A 17,016-nucleotide genomic window follows, 5' to 3' on the forward strand; every position below is an offset into this window, starting at 1 on the left:
TCTCCGTTTCCTTTGCCCCCGGGCTCTTCGCCCAGCGCCCTGGCCATGCAGGTGCCCCATCCCACGGCGAGCTGCCCGTGTCCCTTGGGGTCACGAGGGCCACCCACGGACCCCATGGGGGCTCCCCCCGGCCCGTGCCCCGCTCACTGAGCCTCCGGCTGCGCAGAGGGCGATGCCATCCCGGGATGGGCTCCGGGGCTGCAGCTGTCCCCCAGGTGTCTGTGCCCGGGAGAGGGGAGGAGCAGGGCTGGCCGGACAGAGCTGCAGCTGGCACTGGGGAGGAAAGTTTGTAAAGAAAGTACTGAACACAGACTTCCCGGGGTATCAGAAGGAAAATTTATGCATCGCCTTTGAGTTCAACTTCTCCATTAAAGCTTTTTCCCTATAATCTAGGGAGTTCTTATCTTGGTGACTTATGATGTTATGGAGGGGCTCATGCATGGAAAATGTCAATAGAAATAGTAACTCTAGAAGGGAAGGGCCTCCTAATTAGTCCCCATTTAGATTTTATGATGGCTTTGAGATCTGCTCATCCTGACAGTGCGCACTCTGGTTACATATTGTTCTAGCCTGAGGGAACCATAGGAAAATCCAGATTTATTGTACCTATCATACCAGCATATTTCATTTGCCATTATGAGCAGCCATCTCGCAATGATGCAGGAGTATTTATTACAGATTAAATTGTAGGACCTGGATGGTTTAGTGAGGTTCTTGAGGTATCATTTATGTCATTAACTGGCTCATTATCAGATCTGCAAATCTCAATTCCTTTTTTTGTGCCTTCTGTTTCCGAGCAGGGACCTGGGCTGGGCTCTGGCAGGTCCCAGGGTGTGCGTGAGGCCAGGGCACGCAGGGAGAGCATCCGTGGGGTGCTGGAGCCGGGGCTGCTCCGGGTCCCTGGGGACCCCCAGCTCCACACGAGAGCCACCCCAGCCGCCCCGAGCGGCGTCACCTCCGCGTGGCCCCGCACCCATCCCTCTCCATTAAGCCACAGCTCAGAGAGGGGAAGCTGGGAAAGGCAGTGGCAGGAGAGGAGGTAATTTAACTCTAATTATTTAACAAGTCTGTTCCAGGCGTAAGCATATTACCAGCGGCGAAGGGATACGCTGGATTTTTTCCTCTCTCGCTCTTTTATGCTTTATCTCTACTTGGAGAATTATTTGAAGAGGTTTAATCCAGCCTTGATTGTTGTTGTTAATGGGCAAGGAGAATGGGTTATTCCATGTGCTCAGCTGCTCGGCCCTCCAGAAAAAGTCATGGGGAAAGGAGCTCCCAGGCACTGCCTGGCTCTTCGATTTAGTGATATTATTTGAATTTATTGTTCGATTCGACTCGCGTGTCCTGCCTTGTTGGTATTTGCCCTATTTACTCTCCTATATTGCTTTTTCATAAAACCAGGGGATGGCATTTAAGTTGTTGTGTTCTTTGGTATTAAAAGGCACTTGGAACAAGCCCGGGAGCACATCCTGGATTGTGGGGTTCAGGGCACGCTCTGCTGCAGAGCCTGCCCCACTCTGGGGTTGCTGAGATTAATTAATTCCTGTGATGGCCAATATTCGTGGGGAACAGAAAGCTTGGGAGGACAGAAATAATGCATAAAAATGCCAGCTCTTCCTGCCCCTCACTTCGTGGCCGAGGGCTGTGGAGGGTGTTGGCAGTGCTGACTGCACCCCAGTTTCCTTGGTGGTTCTGCACTGCGCTGGCAGTGCGAGGATGAATTCAGGCAGTGTGTTTATCACACCCCGGGCTGCTCCCTGAGCTCCAGGGGTGCCCCACAGCATCACCCCAGCGGGAGCAGCTGCAGGGCAGGGCTGGGGGACCGGGCAGGGAGGGAGAGGTGGGGGAGCCCAGCCCTGCGAGCCCGGCTCACCCTCCAAATCAGGGGTGGCACCCGAATATTCCCCTGAGACCGGTGCCAGAGCCAGCCCCAGGGGGGCTCCTGTGCCTGACCCCTCGTGGGGTCTCTCCCTGCCCCTGCTCAGCTGTCTGCTCACCCCAAGACCTTCCCCAAAACGCCTGAACACTCCCTGTGGGGACAGGTACACAACCTCCAAATAAATCCACAGTGCCTTTTGGAGATCTGTAAAAATTAATGCTTCCCAGTGCGTGGTGCTCTGCTCCTGGTTTTAATTATTTCAGTTATTTATTTTATTGAACACTTTGTACCTGTCTTTGAACCAGAGCTGTCTGCTCCAGGGTTAAACTGTCAGACCAGGTTGAAAATAGAAGGTGTGTGAGCATTCAGACTGCGCTTTTCCTTCAAAAGCATCGGGATCATGTGAGATTTAAAAACGTTCAAACGAGGTGCTTCCCGCTCTGATTTACACACATCCCTTCCCTTCTTATTTAATTTACATTGCACTTCCCTTTACCAGTCAAAAAAAATAAGGGACATTTATGAACGAAAAGGAGAAGAATCGTTGGGTTTTTATCTCAAAGGATTCTCCCAACATCTGCCTGCAGCGTGCACGCCGGCTGAGGGAATCCTGCACGAGGATGGCAGCAGCAGTGGCAGTGCCTGCGCCCCTCCAAAGGGACATTTCCTGTTCTGGCAGCTGCAGGGCCACCAGGAAATGCAGGCATTTTGTGAAACCTGCAGCCGCACCAGCGAGGAAAGCCTCGCTGAGCAGGGATGGCTTGGACATCGTTTAGCTGCTCCTGTGCCGGGCGTTTTAAACTGGAAACGGAGTGTAATTAATAAAAATAAATAAATAAACGCCTTTACCTGAGTTGATAGCAAATTACAGGGAATTTAGGGCTGAAGGAGCCGTCTCCCAGGCTGGATACCACAGGTGCCCCTGCATGAAGAGGATCTGCTCAGAGCAGAGCTGAGCCTGCTTTGTAAGGATGCCCTCGCCAGGCTCGGTCTGTGCAGTATAATCTGAATATTGAGGCTCGTTAATCTCCATTCCTGGCTTAGGCCGGGCTGGGCTGTGCCGGCAGCAGCGGCTGGGTTGCCGTAGGAACGAGGAATTCAAGTAAATATGCTCGGGAAGGAGAAATGTCTACTAATTAAATGTGAGTAGCATTGATAAAGGGCCAGGGCTGGGAGAAGGTAGAACGTGATGGCCTTCCTTGGAATTCATTAGAAAATACATTTATATCTATCTATATCTAATCTATATCTATATCTGTATTTATATATCTATCTATATCTATATCTATATCTATCTATATATAGATCTATATCATCATCTATATCTATATATATATAGATATATATCTCTATATATATCTATATCCATATATATTTTACATGTATGGATGTAATAATCCACATATACATCCACAGATACATATATGTGTATTTTCTATATTACTTCTATAATATTATAATTATTATTATAGAAGTAATACAGAAAATACATATATATGTATCTGCACACCTAGAATATTTATATCTCTATAATAATATAGAGAATACAGATCTATGTCTGTATCTATATCATATATATGGATAACAATAGAAAAATACCTATATATGTATATATATATAAATATATATAAAATATATATATGAGAGGTTTACAAGATTATCAATGATGCATATACCTCTTTGTGGGGAGAACTACATACATGGAAGATGACAGCAACATTTTTATATAAAGTGACCCTTTATGCCTTTTTTTTTTCCTTTTGAGGCTGTAAATTCCGTGATCTTCTCGGAGCCCTGTTGTGGCTGGCACATGGCAGATGAAGGCGTTCCCTGGCTCTGTGGGTGCTGGGGGCCCCGACCCGGCCTCTCCAACACCCACCTTGCACTCCTGGGGGCATTTTCATGCAAAGGGACCCTGCGCCCCACTCGGTGCCTCAGTTTACCCCGGGGGGCAAATGGAACGATCAAACTTCTGACCTCCCATTTCTTCTTTGTTGGCTCCTCAGCCGATTTCCTTCTTCTACCCCGAAAAGAGCAGGTTGGTGCTGCACCCATGATGAAGCCCACCTGGACCCCGCGGGCGCCCTTTGGTGCCAAGCACGGCTGCTGGGCAGGGATGCTGGCACCCAGCATCTCCCAGACAAGTCCTTCCAAAGGAAGGCAAACGCGGGCAGTTCATGGCTCATTGATAAGCAGTGGTGATCCTACAGGTGGGGAAACTGAGGCAGGAAAGGAGAGGCAGATATCACGCGCAAGCCTGTAGATGTGGCACCTGGGGACACGGGTTAGGGGTGAGCAGGGCGGTGCTGGGTTACAGCCTGGGCTGGATGGGCTCAGAGGGCTTTTCCAGCCCAAACGGCCCCGCGGTTCTGCGGTGCAGTCTCTAATATCGGCGAGCTGGCTTGGTCAGCTTCCCCTCCTGGAGCGGCAGGAGCGCTGTGCTGCCGGCCCCGCGCTGCCGATGGGCTCTGCTGAATCCCGGGGGGGGACTCGGGGCTGGTTTTGTTTGTGTCACCCGTGCCCGGCAGCCCCTGCTGGCGGAGCTGTGACAGCAGCAGCAGGGTGCGTGTGGCAGCCGCTGGGGAGCATCTCCGGGGCTCCCTGCGGGCCGGGGTCGGCTGCATCCCCGCCAGCTGTGCGGCGGCTGTTCCGCCCGCCGGGCAGCGGCTCCGGCCGAGCAGAGCGGAGCAGGACGAGCCGTCCCCATCTGCACGAGCGCGTGGACTCTGCGCCCGTCTCATGCTCAGTTTTAATTACAGTTCGAGGACTAAATCCATCTCAGTCAGGCTTCTGCTCAGCTGGGATCAATCCAGGACGGTCCCGGATTTACAGCAGGGCGGGAAGAGCAGGGTGTGCCTGGTGTCCGGCTGCTCCTGGGGGCTTCCTGCCGGCTGGTTTTACACTCGCCTTGGCTGCTGCCCTCGGCCATGCCCTTGGGGGAGCAGGGGTCTGGGCAGGGCTCAGAGTGCTGCACTGCCAGAGCAGCTCTGGGCGCTCTGCTGGGACCCCTGTAGTTCTGTAACCCTGCAGTGCGTCACCCCTTTAGTGCTGTCACCCCTTTAGTGCTGCCACCCCTGTAGTGCTGGGACCCCTGTAGTGCTGTCACCCCTTTAATTCTGTCACCCCTGCAGTGCTGTCACCCCTTTAGCTCTGTCACCCCTTTCATTCTGTCACCCCTGTAGTTTTGTCACCCCTGTAGCTCTGTCACCCCTGTAGCTCTGTCACCCCTGTAGTTTTGTCACCCCTGTAGTTCTGTCACCCCTGTAGCTCTGCCACCCCTGCAGTGCTGTCACCTTCTGTCCCTCCCTGCCTTGGCTTCTCCTGTCCCCACATGGGCTGAGCCCAAAGCCCCGTGGTTGCCCTCGGAGCCCAGGGAAGGACAGGGGCTCAGGGCAGGGGTGCTGATGTCAGGGCCACCCGGGACCCCCACCGCCCTCATCCTGGGGTGCCTGCCCCCCTCCTTTTGCCACTGGCCAGGGAAGGACCCATGGTATGAGGAGTGGCAAAGCTGGGATGCTCCAGCTGTCTGCAGGAGCTGGTGGCCCCAAGCCCTGAGGAAGTGGCCACCATCCCCCTCCATGCTGGGGGCCAGCCCCGTGCTGTCTTTACAGATCAGAGGAGCAGTGCCCGGCCATCAGCTCTGACTGAGGCAGCTGCAGCTCCTTCCCCTTCTCCTGCCATCAGGACAGGCCCCGGTGGGCAGCAGGACACCACAGCCGCCGTGCCACCCGCTGTCCCTGCCTGCAGAGCCCCAGGCAGGATCCAGCAGATCCCCACAGCATGGAAAAGGGCCTGGAAGAGAGACAGGCTGCTCCCAGTGCCCCCGACCATTTACAATTTATATGTCCTTGTCAGACGGGGAGTTTGATGACTCTAATGTCATGTTTGTCCTTCACCTGGAGAAAATCCCCTTTAAAGATCACCAGCCCGGCTCTGTTGACAGGAACTGCGCGGGTCACGCCTGAACTTGTGCGGGATCGCTCCGAAACGCAGATCTTTATCTTGACTGAAAAAAGAGGAGAGAAAAGCCCCAAATCCCTGTGATTCCCAGGGGGGATGGGGCCCAGAGCAGCTCTGGCTCCGGAGTGGAGCTGGGTGAACCTGGGGGTGCAGCAGCCCCTGGTGCCAGAGGCTGGAGGGCTCCTCCAGCAGAACCAGGGTGTGCTGGGCAGGATTTCTTTCCGTTTCTGGCAGGGCTTTCTGAAATGTAAATATTTCCATGCCCCGTCTGGACACTTCTGCTCATCCCTGGTACTTTCATTTTCCAGGAATCCTTTACACACAGCTCCCGGAAAGCCGTGCTAGAGGAGGAACAGATCCCTAGGGCAGACCCTGCGAGCAGCAGCACTCCTGGCTTTGGTGGCATCCCCACGAGCTGGCATCCAGGAGCCCTTCCCTGCCTGCCTGCAGCTCTGCCTGGCCCGGCCCTGCCTGCAGCCTGGGGCTGGGGACCCTGGGGACACCAGGCTGCTGATGGGCAGGAGCTGTGGCTCTCCTGGGACGTGGGGATGGGAGCCTTGCTCCTCTCTCTGAGCCAGGGCAGCTCCCAGCCCAGGAACTGCCCAGGACAGCCACCTGGCCAGGCAGGTTGGCTCTCTCTGGAGGGGTACCATGCCTTGCTCAGTAGCTGCAGCTTCCCCAGGGATGCTGCTCCCGACGTGTCCCATGGGACACCAGGAGGGACGCTCCGTGGGACAAAAACACCTTCAGAATTTCAGCCCCCTTTTCATTGGGCTAATGACTGATTCTCTGGTGACGTTGCTGTGTCCTTGAATCGCTCTGCCCTTGGCTGCTGCTCTCTGGGACCCCAGCCCAGGGGAGCTGCTCGGGCCGGGGAGCCAGCTGAGCCCCAGGTGCGCAGCTGCAGCTGCCCCAGCCCTGGCAGCCAGCCCGTGCAGAGGGCTGAGCCAGGACAGGGCGATCCCTCGGGAACTGATGAACCAAACTCCAGCCCCACAGTGCACCCATTGGGTGTTAAAGCTGGATGCAGCCTTAAAAATCAGGGAACACAAAGCAGCCACGAGGGCCTGACCCGAGCTGCCCCGTGGGAAGAGGAGGGGGTGATGCTGGGCTTGGGCACCCAGGGAGTGCAGGCTGTGCCCAGGGCACACGTGGGACTCCTGTTAATTTAAGGGGAATTATGTGAATTGTACAGCATGGGTTGACTATACTCCTGAGTATTGCAGTTATTATGTTTACCATCAATATTCATGAAGGCTCCTTAAAAAAAAAAAAAAAAAAAAAAAAGCAGCAGGGAAATTTAGCTCTGAAGCAGAGAACTGCCACTTCTGGGAGCGCCTGCAGAAGCAGTGTGCATTTCCCAATTTATCTGTCCTCTGTTTTTCTCAGAGTGTTGTCTGGAGTTCTGAGGAGGGCTGTTGAGAAAAACAAATTGTGCTGGTGCACTTCATTTTGCAAGGGTCCAGAGGGAGCAGACAAGGGGAATGGCTTCCCCTGATAGAGGAAAGGGTTGGATGGAATACTGGGGGAAATTCCTGGCTGGCAGTGAGGACAGGCCCTGGCACAGGGTGCCAGAGCAGCTGGGGCTGCCATGGATCTCTGGCAGTGCCCCAGGCCAGGCTGGATGGGGCTGGGAGCACCTGGGGCAGTGGGAGGTGTCCCTGCCATGGCAGGGGTGGGATTTAAGGGCTCTAAGGTCCCTTCCAGCCCAAGCCATTCTGGGATTCTAGGCGTCTACAACCATCACTGCTGCGTTTGGCCTCTTCAGAAAATGGATCTGGTTTGATTTTTAATTTGCTTTGCAGTTTTCCAGCCCAGACACCACCTTTGTGAAAGGAAACAGGTAACTTTAGCTCAGAGAAGCTCAGGAAATCTGGGCTCTCCCTGTGCAGCTCTTGTCTGGGTGGATGCTGCAGTACCAGCTGTGTCCAGTGCCAAGGGACAGCATTCCGTGGGTTTTTCCCTGTTGTTGCTGCAAGAGCATTTTGTTTGTGGTAGGTGTCGCAGCCCAGGCATCGTCCCCTCGCAGGCGGCGCCCTGGCTCTGCCAGCAGCTGCAGCTGCTGCCGGCCCCGGGGGAAGTGAGGGCAGCCGCGGGTGCAGGGGCAGGGAGAGGGTCCCCAGCCCTGGTGAGGTGCCCTGTGGGAATCCTTAAAATCAGAGGGGTTTGGGAAAGCTGCAGAAGGCAGGCCTCGGAGACAGCAGAGCTGTGACTGGAGCTGAGCACAGCCATGAGACTGGCCAGCAGAAAAATTACCTGAGAAGTAGAAAAGTGAGGACATTAGAACAATGGTCTCTGTATTAACGCTTGTCTAGAATAACTCCCTGAGCTGCAGAAAAGTCTGTCTAGAGAGATGTTAGGAAGTTGTAAGCTTAATAATGGAGCTCTGTGCATTGTGTCTTCAGGCTTACAAGCAGGTACTGTATTCCAAATAAGCAAGAATTGTTTTAACCTAAGGTACGTGTGCTTGTAGTGGTTGGATGGAACCCCTGTCAATGTGCTTTTGCTTTGTGTGACTGGGCAAAAAACTTTTAAAGTAAATTGCAACATGAAGTTCTTTGTCTGCCGCCAGGGACGTGAGCCGATGGCATCTTCCCATTGTCATGAGGCTGATGCTGGAAAATAAACCAGCTCAAGGCACGTTCCCGGCAGTCCCGGTGTGGACACAGCCCCTGGCAGCGATGGGCCCCGTGCCGGGCCAGGGCCCCTCGCCCCGGCTGAAGGCAGCAGCGGGAAAGGCAGCAGCAGGAAAGGCAGCAGAGGGAAAGGCAGCGGAGGGAAAGGCAGCAGCGGGAAAGGCAGCGGAGGGAAAGGCAGCAGAGGGAAAGGCAGCAAAGGGAAAGGCAGCAGAGGGAAAGGCAGCAGAGGGAAAGGCAGCAGAGGGAAAGGCAGCGGAGGGAGAGGCAGCAAAGGGAAAGGCAGCAGCGGGAAAGGCAGCGGAGGGAAAGGCAGCGGAGGGAAAGGCAGCAGCGGGAAAGGCAGCGGAGGGAAAGGCAGCGGAGGGAAAGGCAGCGGAGGGAAAGGCAGCGGAGGGAAAGGCAGCGGAGGGAAAGGAAGCGGAGGGAAAGGCAGCAGAGGGAAAGGAAGCGGAGGGAAAGGCAGCAAAGGGAAAGGCAGCAAAGGGAAAGGCAGCGGAGGGAAAGGAAGCGGAGGGAAAGGCAGCAGAGGGAAAGGAAGCGGAGGGAAAGGCAGCAAAGGGAAAGGCAGCAAAGGGAAAGGCAGCGGAGGGAAAGGCAGTGGAGGGAAAGGCAGCAGAGGGAAAGGCAGCAGAGGGAAAGGCAGCAGCAGGAAAGGCAGCAGCAGGAAAGGCAGCAGCGGGAAAGGCAGCGGAGGGAAAGGAAGCGGAGGGAAAGGCAGCGGAGGGAAAGGAAGCGGAGGGAAAGGCAGCGGAGGGAAAGGCAGCGGAGGGAAAGGCAGCGGAGGGAAAGGCAGCAGAGGGAAAGGCAGCAGCGGGAAAGGCAGCGGAGGGAAAGGCAGCAGCGGGCCCTCGCCGGCTGCCGGGCCCCGCGCAGGCTGCCAACAGGGCACGGCTCTGCCAGTTGTAAATTTTAATTGGCCATCTGGGGAAAGCACAAACCACTGACTAGAGATTAATCAGTAAATTAACCCAGGCATAATACACATCTCCCAGCGGGGCCCGCGCTGCCGGAGGCTGGGGCGGGGCGGGCGGGATGCGCCGGGATGCTGTTCCTGCTTCCAGCGAACATCTTCCCCGCGTCCCCAAACTCCCCGCAGCCTGACCTTGGCCGTGACCCTGATTTGTATGGCAGGTGCCGAGAGGTTTCCCCGCAAGCGCTCGACACAGATGGCACAGGTAGCGCTGCTGAGGCGGGGATGTGCCACCTTCCCTCCGGGGCGCCGCTCGGGACGAGCAGCCTGTCCCTGCGGCTGTGCCCGCCGGGCTCGGCCCTTCGGGCTGCGCAGCCAGAGCGCAGCTGCAAACAGAGCTGGGCACCGGCAAACGCCGGGAAGGACAAGCTTCCTATCCTTTTTTTATTATTCTTATCCGGCAGAAAGATTCCAGGCATGCCTCGCCTAGCAGGACAGCCACATCTAGCTGGCACATCCCAGCCCAGGAGCCTCCCTGGCTGCAGAGCCCTGATGGGGACAGCTGGGGACACGCTGGGGAGAGCAGAATCACTCTCTGCCTTGTGCTGCCCAGGTGAAAACCCCCTTTGCCCCCAGTGCCCATCCCGTGTGGGGGGCAGGAGCCGCAGGGAGGAGCAGGAGGGTGAGCCTGGACCAGCAGCATCCCTCTGCAGGAGCCTGCGGGGTTTGGGCTCAAACATCTCACAGGGACAGCTGCGACACACTCCCATCCCTGGGAGTGCTCCAGGCCAGGCTGCGCCAGGAGGGGATCCCAGAATCACAAAATCCCGGCACAGTTTGGGTTGGGAGGGACCTCCAAGCTCCTCTCGTTCCACCCCTGCCATGGGCAGGGCCACCCAGGTGGCTCCCAGCCCCATCCAGGTATCCTGGCCGATGGAATAACGCAACACCTGAGCTGTACTCACCCCTCCAATGATTATTTTCCCCTGGGTGGAAACGTCTGCCCAGCCTGTCAAGTGCTTTGGGACATTTGCAGAAAGCAGCCCTGTGTCCCCCACACAGCAGCAGCACCACGGGGACACCTTCTCCACCACACCTGGTATTTGAGCTCCGTGGCACGGTTCAGTTTCATGGCCCCTAGGAGTGACTCTGTCCTAAAGAACGAGCCTGGCTCTCGGGAATTCAAACAGCTCTCCTAATAAGTGGTTCCTTGGCTGGAAATATGTGGATGCACCACTGTATCGTGCCTATGATTTTGCATTTTCCCCACTGTCTCTTCTGCCTGACATGATAATGAGCTCTGTGTTAAGCCAGAAAAAAGCAATTTTCTCCTGAGGTTAATTTCTTTGGATTGCCCACCTGAAGTGGGGAGTTGCATATAAATTCTAATTTGTGCTGAAGAGCAGAAGATTGAGTTAGTTTCTTTGGCATAGATGATACAGTGCAAATCTTTATTGACACACAGGGTGCTTTTGTCCTGCCTTCCTGGCAATTGCCTGGGGAAGAAAATGGTGATGAAACCAGTTGTGGCTCTTTGGGTTCCTTTGAACAGGCTCCAGCTTTACAGCAAGTACCTGAACTGCCAGAGGGCAGGCATGGACGGGATATTGGGAATTTGGAATTCCTGGCTGTGAGGATGGGCAGGCCCTGGCACAGGTGCCCAGAGCAGCTGTGCTGCCCCTGGATCCCTGGCAGTGCCCCAGGCCAGGCTGGACACTGGGGCTGGAGCAGCCTGGGACAGTGGGAGGTGTCCCTGCCATGGCAGGGGTGGCCCTGGGTGGGATTTAAGGTCTCTTCCATGAGGCCTGAGTGCCACCCCCAGGAATTCCTGGGACACCTGCAGGGATGGCACTGCAAAGACCCCTGGGCAGCCCCTGCCAAGGCTGAGCACCCTTTCCATGGGGAAATTCTTCCTGAATCCCATGTCCCACTGCAAAGGACAGGCATGGTGAGGTCTGGCCAGAGCAGCCCTGCCTCCTGCAGTTCTGGTTTCGGGACTGCTGCAGGATTTTACCTGTTAGTGGGACAATCAGCCCAGTTATTTCCTAACCCAAGCCCACTTTCTTTGAACTGAGCCCAAAGTCTGGAGCTTTTCCATGCCTGGCTTCCCAGAGCAGCACGCCAGACTGCCCCCCCAGCATCACTCAGCATTTCACAGGGAGAGGCAAACTGGTGTTGTGATTAATATGTAAAACTCCTAATTAATGGTGGGTCTCAGAGCAGCATGCATAAGTAATTCCTTTGTATTTGATAACAGGGTGCATTGGAGGGGCTCTACAGCTCATTATTACCCACCAATTTCCTCAAAGGGTGGGCAGCCCCTTCCTACAGTCCTTGGTACGGCACTCAAGGGTATGGAAAAACCTGTTAATGGAGAGATGGTTTGGGTGGTGATGATTCCTTACCAGGGAAATGGGAAGGGGAGTGACCGGGAAAGGGGAGGGACCAAGAGACTCCAACATCCACCTTGGTGCGGGTGGGCAGGAGCTCCTCCTTCCTCGGCTGAGACTTCGGTGACACCCACGTGTGCGGAGAAGGGAAAATCACCCATGACTGATTAACTGGGATTTTCACAGGCCGATCAGAGGTGCAGACCTACAGTGGCATCTCCTGGATCTGCATTACTAAGTGGCAAACCCACCCACATTCAGCACCCAACTCAAACAACGGCACTGGGAAAAAAAAAAGAAAAAAAAAAAGAAAAAAAAAAAGAAAGGAGAAAAGGAGGTTGGTGGCTGCAGGAATTGAGTCAGGAGGTCTGGGACCCTCCTGGACCCCCCGAGGGAGGGGCTTGGTGTGCAAAGCTGCTGCAGGAGAGGAGCTTTTCGGGGGGGATTTTGGGGAGCAAACGTTTGTGTACAGGCGAGGCCAGGCTGGCATGTGCCTCCTGGAAGTGACTGTGAAGAACATATGGTTCCCTTTAATGCAGGAGACTTTGTGGATTATAATTGAGCAGATAATTGGGAAAGGGTGAGGATTATGGGAGGGTGGGACTCGGTAATTATTCAACGCTGCTGTAAAAGACTGACAAAGTGCTCCTTGACAAAGGCCTGGGAGGAGCCAGGACTTCACTCCAGCGTTTCCCGCTTCTCCAGAAGTCATGTTTCAGCACGTGTGAGAAATGAGGGCTGTGGTGGTGGGCCCTGGGGTGCTGGGCTGGCAGGGGATGGTACCTGTGCCCAGCCCAACGTCCTCATCCATAGCAGGCACCTGCTGGAGTGGCTCGGCGTGGAAATTTCCATGGGGATGTCCAAAACCACAGATAAAACTGTGGAGCTGACAGAGGGGAGATTCAGATGGGATTTTGGGAAGGAATTCCCGGCTGTGAGGGCGGTGGTTGTCCAGAGCAGCTGTGGCTGGCCCTGGATCCCCGGAGGTGTCCCAGTGGGTTGGATGGGGCTTGGAGCAGCCGGGAGGTTTTCCTGGCAGGGGGTGGGATGAGATGGGCTTCAAGTCCCTCCCAAGCCCACCCAATGCATGGTTCAGTGGTTCTGTGCCTCGGTGGGAGCCCAAAGGTGCTGCTCACACACCTCGGGAGGGGCTGCTCTGCACCCGCATTGCTTCTTTGACTCTGAGGAGTGAACACTGATTTCAATTATTTAAAATTCTGGCCTGTCAAAATATATGTGAATAAACAAATCTGAGCGGGCAAACAACACTCTCAAATCCCAAATATTTCTTCTCTTCAGCGTGCCTCTCCAGAAAAGCCCGGACGTGTATCTCGAATAATTAGATTTTGTTCAGTAATCAAACTCAATCAGACGGATTCTCTGTGAACTACTTTTACACCCACAATGAGGAATGTGCGTCGTTCCCTGCGCATTTGCATATTTTTCCATAAACCTAAAACCAATCAATTTTGAAGAGTTATGATAATATAAAGAATCCGAGGCAATTACATGTCTTTTAAACAGGGATTCAGAACGCATTCCGCTGGCAGGGTTCATGAGTAAAGCAGTCAAAACTTCTTTAACCCTTTTGGTGGCACCTGGGTGAGGGTGCCGGGGTGGAGCTGCGCCGGGGCTCCTCGTTCCTCCTGGCCTTCCATTCCCGTCCCAGCCCCGGGCTGGTGCTGTCACCGCCCTTCTGTGGCTGCAGCTCTGGTGGCACGGCCCTGCCAGGGGAGCCGCCCCAGGGGCCGAGAGGCAAATTAGCAGCGCCGTATTTTCCTCCAAATATCACATCCGCCGCCATATGGGCTGGAACGCAGACTTCTCGGGGATTTCATTTTCATAAACAGGGAGGAATTATGCAAAGTGCTATAGGTAGGGCTTGGAAATGTTTTTTTAAAACAGCCATTTGGTGGAAATGACTTTTTAATGATTTTTCTCTGTGGTTCTGCCTGGCTACAGAAGCCTTTTCCATGATTATTAAGTGGCTGAGGCTTGTGCTGTTACTGCTCTGATCCGGAGCAGGCAGAGCATCCCTGGGGGCTCAGATGGGCACCCCGAGCTGCACATCCCATCTCACAGGCTTCACCCGGGTGGGGAGCTGTCCTCAAAACCCTGACTTTGCATAAAAATGGGATTTTTTTTTTCCCAGCGTATTTGTGGCCATGCTGCACCCCCAGGGACCAGGAACACGTGCAGAGCTCGTGCCCAAGGGATGGGGCAGCTCCTGAGGTGAGCTCCAGCATTTATAAGGACACCACCCCCGCCTCAGTGGCAGCAATTAAAGCCCAGCTGTCACCTCCCCGTCCGCGCCGCGTGTGCGTCACACCCGCAGCCGACAGCACGACGTACATGCCAGGAACAGCATAATTCGGGGGAACACAGGTGGAGGAAGAAGATATCTCAGCGTGCCTGACAGGGAGGAGAGCGTGTTTGCTCAGAGTATATTGGAGGCCCAGCTCCGGGGGAGGTCATGCCTGTGGAAATATTACCGCTGTAATATCGGCAGGGTCGCGGCTGCGGCGGCCTGGGGCTCCGCGCGCTCAACGCGGCTGGCAGCGGCTCACTGGGCCTTCCCCGCTGCCTGCCTGCCACCCCAGCCCTGCCCACGCTCCCCTCCACCTGCCTTTTCTCCATTCTCTGGCCTCCCCGCACCTGGGGGAACCTTAGTCCACCCCAGACCTTCGTGGACATCCTTGTGCACCCCTTGTTTTCTCCAGACCCTCGTGCACCCATTGTTCTCTCCAGACCCTCGTGAACCCCTGTTCCTCTCCAAACCTTTGTGAACCCCTGGTTCTCTCCATACCCTCGTGCATCCCTTGTTCTCTCCAGACCCTTGTGCACCCCTTCTTCTCTAGACCTTTGTGAACCCCTGCTTTTCTCCAGACCCTCGAGGACTCCTTGTCTTCTCCAGACCCTCATGGAACCTTTGTCTTCTCCAGACCTTTGTGAACCCCTTGTCTTCTCCAGACCCTTGTGCACCCCTTGTCTTCTCCAGACCCTTGTGCACCCCTTGTCTTCTCCAGACCCTTGTGAACCCCTTGTTCTCCAGACCCTCGTGCACCCCTTGTCTTCTCCAGACCCTTGTGGACCCCTGTTCCTCTCCAAACCTTTGTGGATCCCTGGTTCTCTCCGGGCCCTTATGGACCTCTGGACCCCTCCAAGCCCATGTGGACCTTCTTGTGGACCCTGAGTCCTCTCCAGACCCTTGTGTGCCCCTAGTCCCCTCCTCAGTGGATCATCTGCACGTTCAGGATCTGGAGGATGCAGGAAACCCCGGGGCTGGGGGCAGGAGGGGGTGGCAGCAGCCAGCAAAGGGGCTCCAGCTGTGTCACTGCAGATAAAGGTGGCAGAAACGTGGCAGAGCAGCCCAGGGAACAGAGCCCAGAGGTCAGAGCCCAGCCTCTCTGGCTGCAGGGACGCTCTGGAGCCGAGGAGGAGCAGGAATCAGCTGTGGTGTAGCAGCACGAGCTCCTCGGGTACGAGCTGCGCTGCTGGCTGGGTGGGAAGGGAAGGGCAGGGGGGCCAGGGGAGAGGGAGGATCTGCAAAAAGCAGCTGCTGTTGTTCGGGAGACCCAGGGGCAGCAGCAACACCCCCGGCAGACCCTCAGCTCATGTAAATTCACATTTATTGGCCTTGTCGTTCTTCTGAAAGGGGCAGAAATTCATTCTGCCATTGTCCCTGCCATTTGTTTCCTACCGGAATATCCTTCACCAGCATTTCCAGCGTCCTCTCCCCGTGCGAATGAGTAATGGGGGAAAGTAACTTTGGAAATGACATTGCAATGCAATCATCCATATTGTGTATTGTGGTTAAAATTGATTAAAATAATATTGAAACTCCCCCAAGGGATTATGCAATTATAAGTCAAGTCCCAAATGGAAAAGGTTTTTGAGAACTTGGCAGATGTCTTAATGAAAATGAAGCATTATAGTAATATATTAGTGCTATTTGTATATTATTGACAGCAGGATCACTAAACTGTATAAATTACTGTCCACAAGAATGGCTGAATTGTTTTTCTTTCAGGAAATTTTTAATCAAATATAATTTCAGAAAAATAATTGTTTAATTTTGGCCTTACCTTTGATCTGCACGTTGATGGATCAATTATTAAACCGAGTTTTAGCCACTCATTTGCTTTGGAAGTTGACACTTTAAATATTTGATTTTGCACCCATTTTGTTTCATTACAGAATAAATTGTGGTGAATGCCAGGGACTATTACATGCAGCCTTGCGATAAAAGGAGGCTCCGAGTTTTGTTTGCTCCCTCCTGGAGCAGCAGTGGGGGCGGGAGGAGGGCAGGTCCCCACAGGGGTGTGGGACCCCTTGGAGCCCCCCTCAGGGCTGGGGCTTTGCTGGGTGCTCCCCTCTGCCCCGCTCACGGCAGCCCTGCAGCAGCAAACACAGCGAATTCACATCGGGACGTTTACTCCCATACAGGAATTTCTGTTCCAGTGGTTAGGAAATAAACTGCCTGCCTGCAAGTACATAATATTTTAGTCTCTAATTTTAAAAATATGCCGTATTTTAATATCTTTTTTTTTTTAAACAGATACCACTTTTTATGAAGCACTACATGAGTTGCTGATGGATAAATCACCCAAGCATGGTTAAAGAGACCCTAATCTCCAGATGGTACCAGATCCATTTAATTGTATCCTCTGACCTCGTCTCACCTGAGCCTGCATTAAAATCATAATACAGTTCAAGTGTAAAAATGATGTAGTGTTTATTCGTCCTGTTTATAGGGGGGCAAACACACAGTTAAATTCAGATGTCGAGAATTAGTGTAGCCATTTGAAAAGGTTGAGTTAGATCAAACTGACTCTCAGCATTTTATTCGCCCCTTTTTTATTCCAATGGCTCTGTTGCTGCAGCTCCGCGTCTCTGAACGGAGGGGGTGCTGAGGCAGAGGTGAGGTGGGTTTTGGGGCACGACAGAGGCACGCCCAGCCCTGGGCAGAGGGGTGTAGCACTTGGTCTCATTTTAAATTTTCACCGTGTGTGATGAGAGGGGCCACACGCACCACGAATCACTGCAAATATTCTAACATTTGAGTGCCCAAACCGTCTCATCCCTCCGGGGCCCCATCCCTGCCACCCCAGCGGATGGGGATGCTCCTTCCCTTCTGGCAGGGTGACCCACACCCCACAGAGAGATGCTTCTCCCTCCCGCATCAGTATTTGGTGCATCAGCCAGCTTTCACAGGAACGTGGAATCGTAGAATATGGA

General features: G+C 54.3%; 1 long non-coding RNA gene across 1 annotated transcript; it reads left to right on the forward strand.

Annotated features, from left to right (window-relative positions):
* The first annotated feature begins 2,802 nt into the window (after nt 1-2,802).
* LOC119703506 lies at nt 2,803-16,493 on the forward strand. Its single transcript, XR_005257644.1, has 3 exons — nt 2,803-3,021; nt 13,931-14,010; nt 16,337-16,493. It is a non-coding gene; the product is annotated as an uncharacterized LOC119703506 (long non-coding RNA).
* Nucleotides 16,494-17,016: the final 523 nt, after the last annotated feature.

Source organism: Motacilla alba, chromosome 7 (genome assembly GCF_015832195.1).
Source record: "Motacilla alba alba isolate MOTALB_02 chromosome 7, Motacilla_alba_V1.0_pri, whole genome shotgun sequence".
Taxonomy (NCBI): domain Eukaryota; kingdom Metazoa; phylum Chordata; class Aves; order Passeriformes; family Motacillidae; genus Motacilla; species Motacilla alba.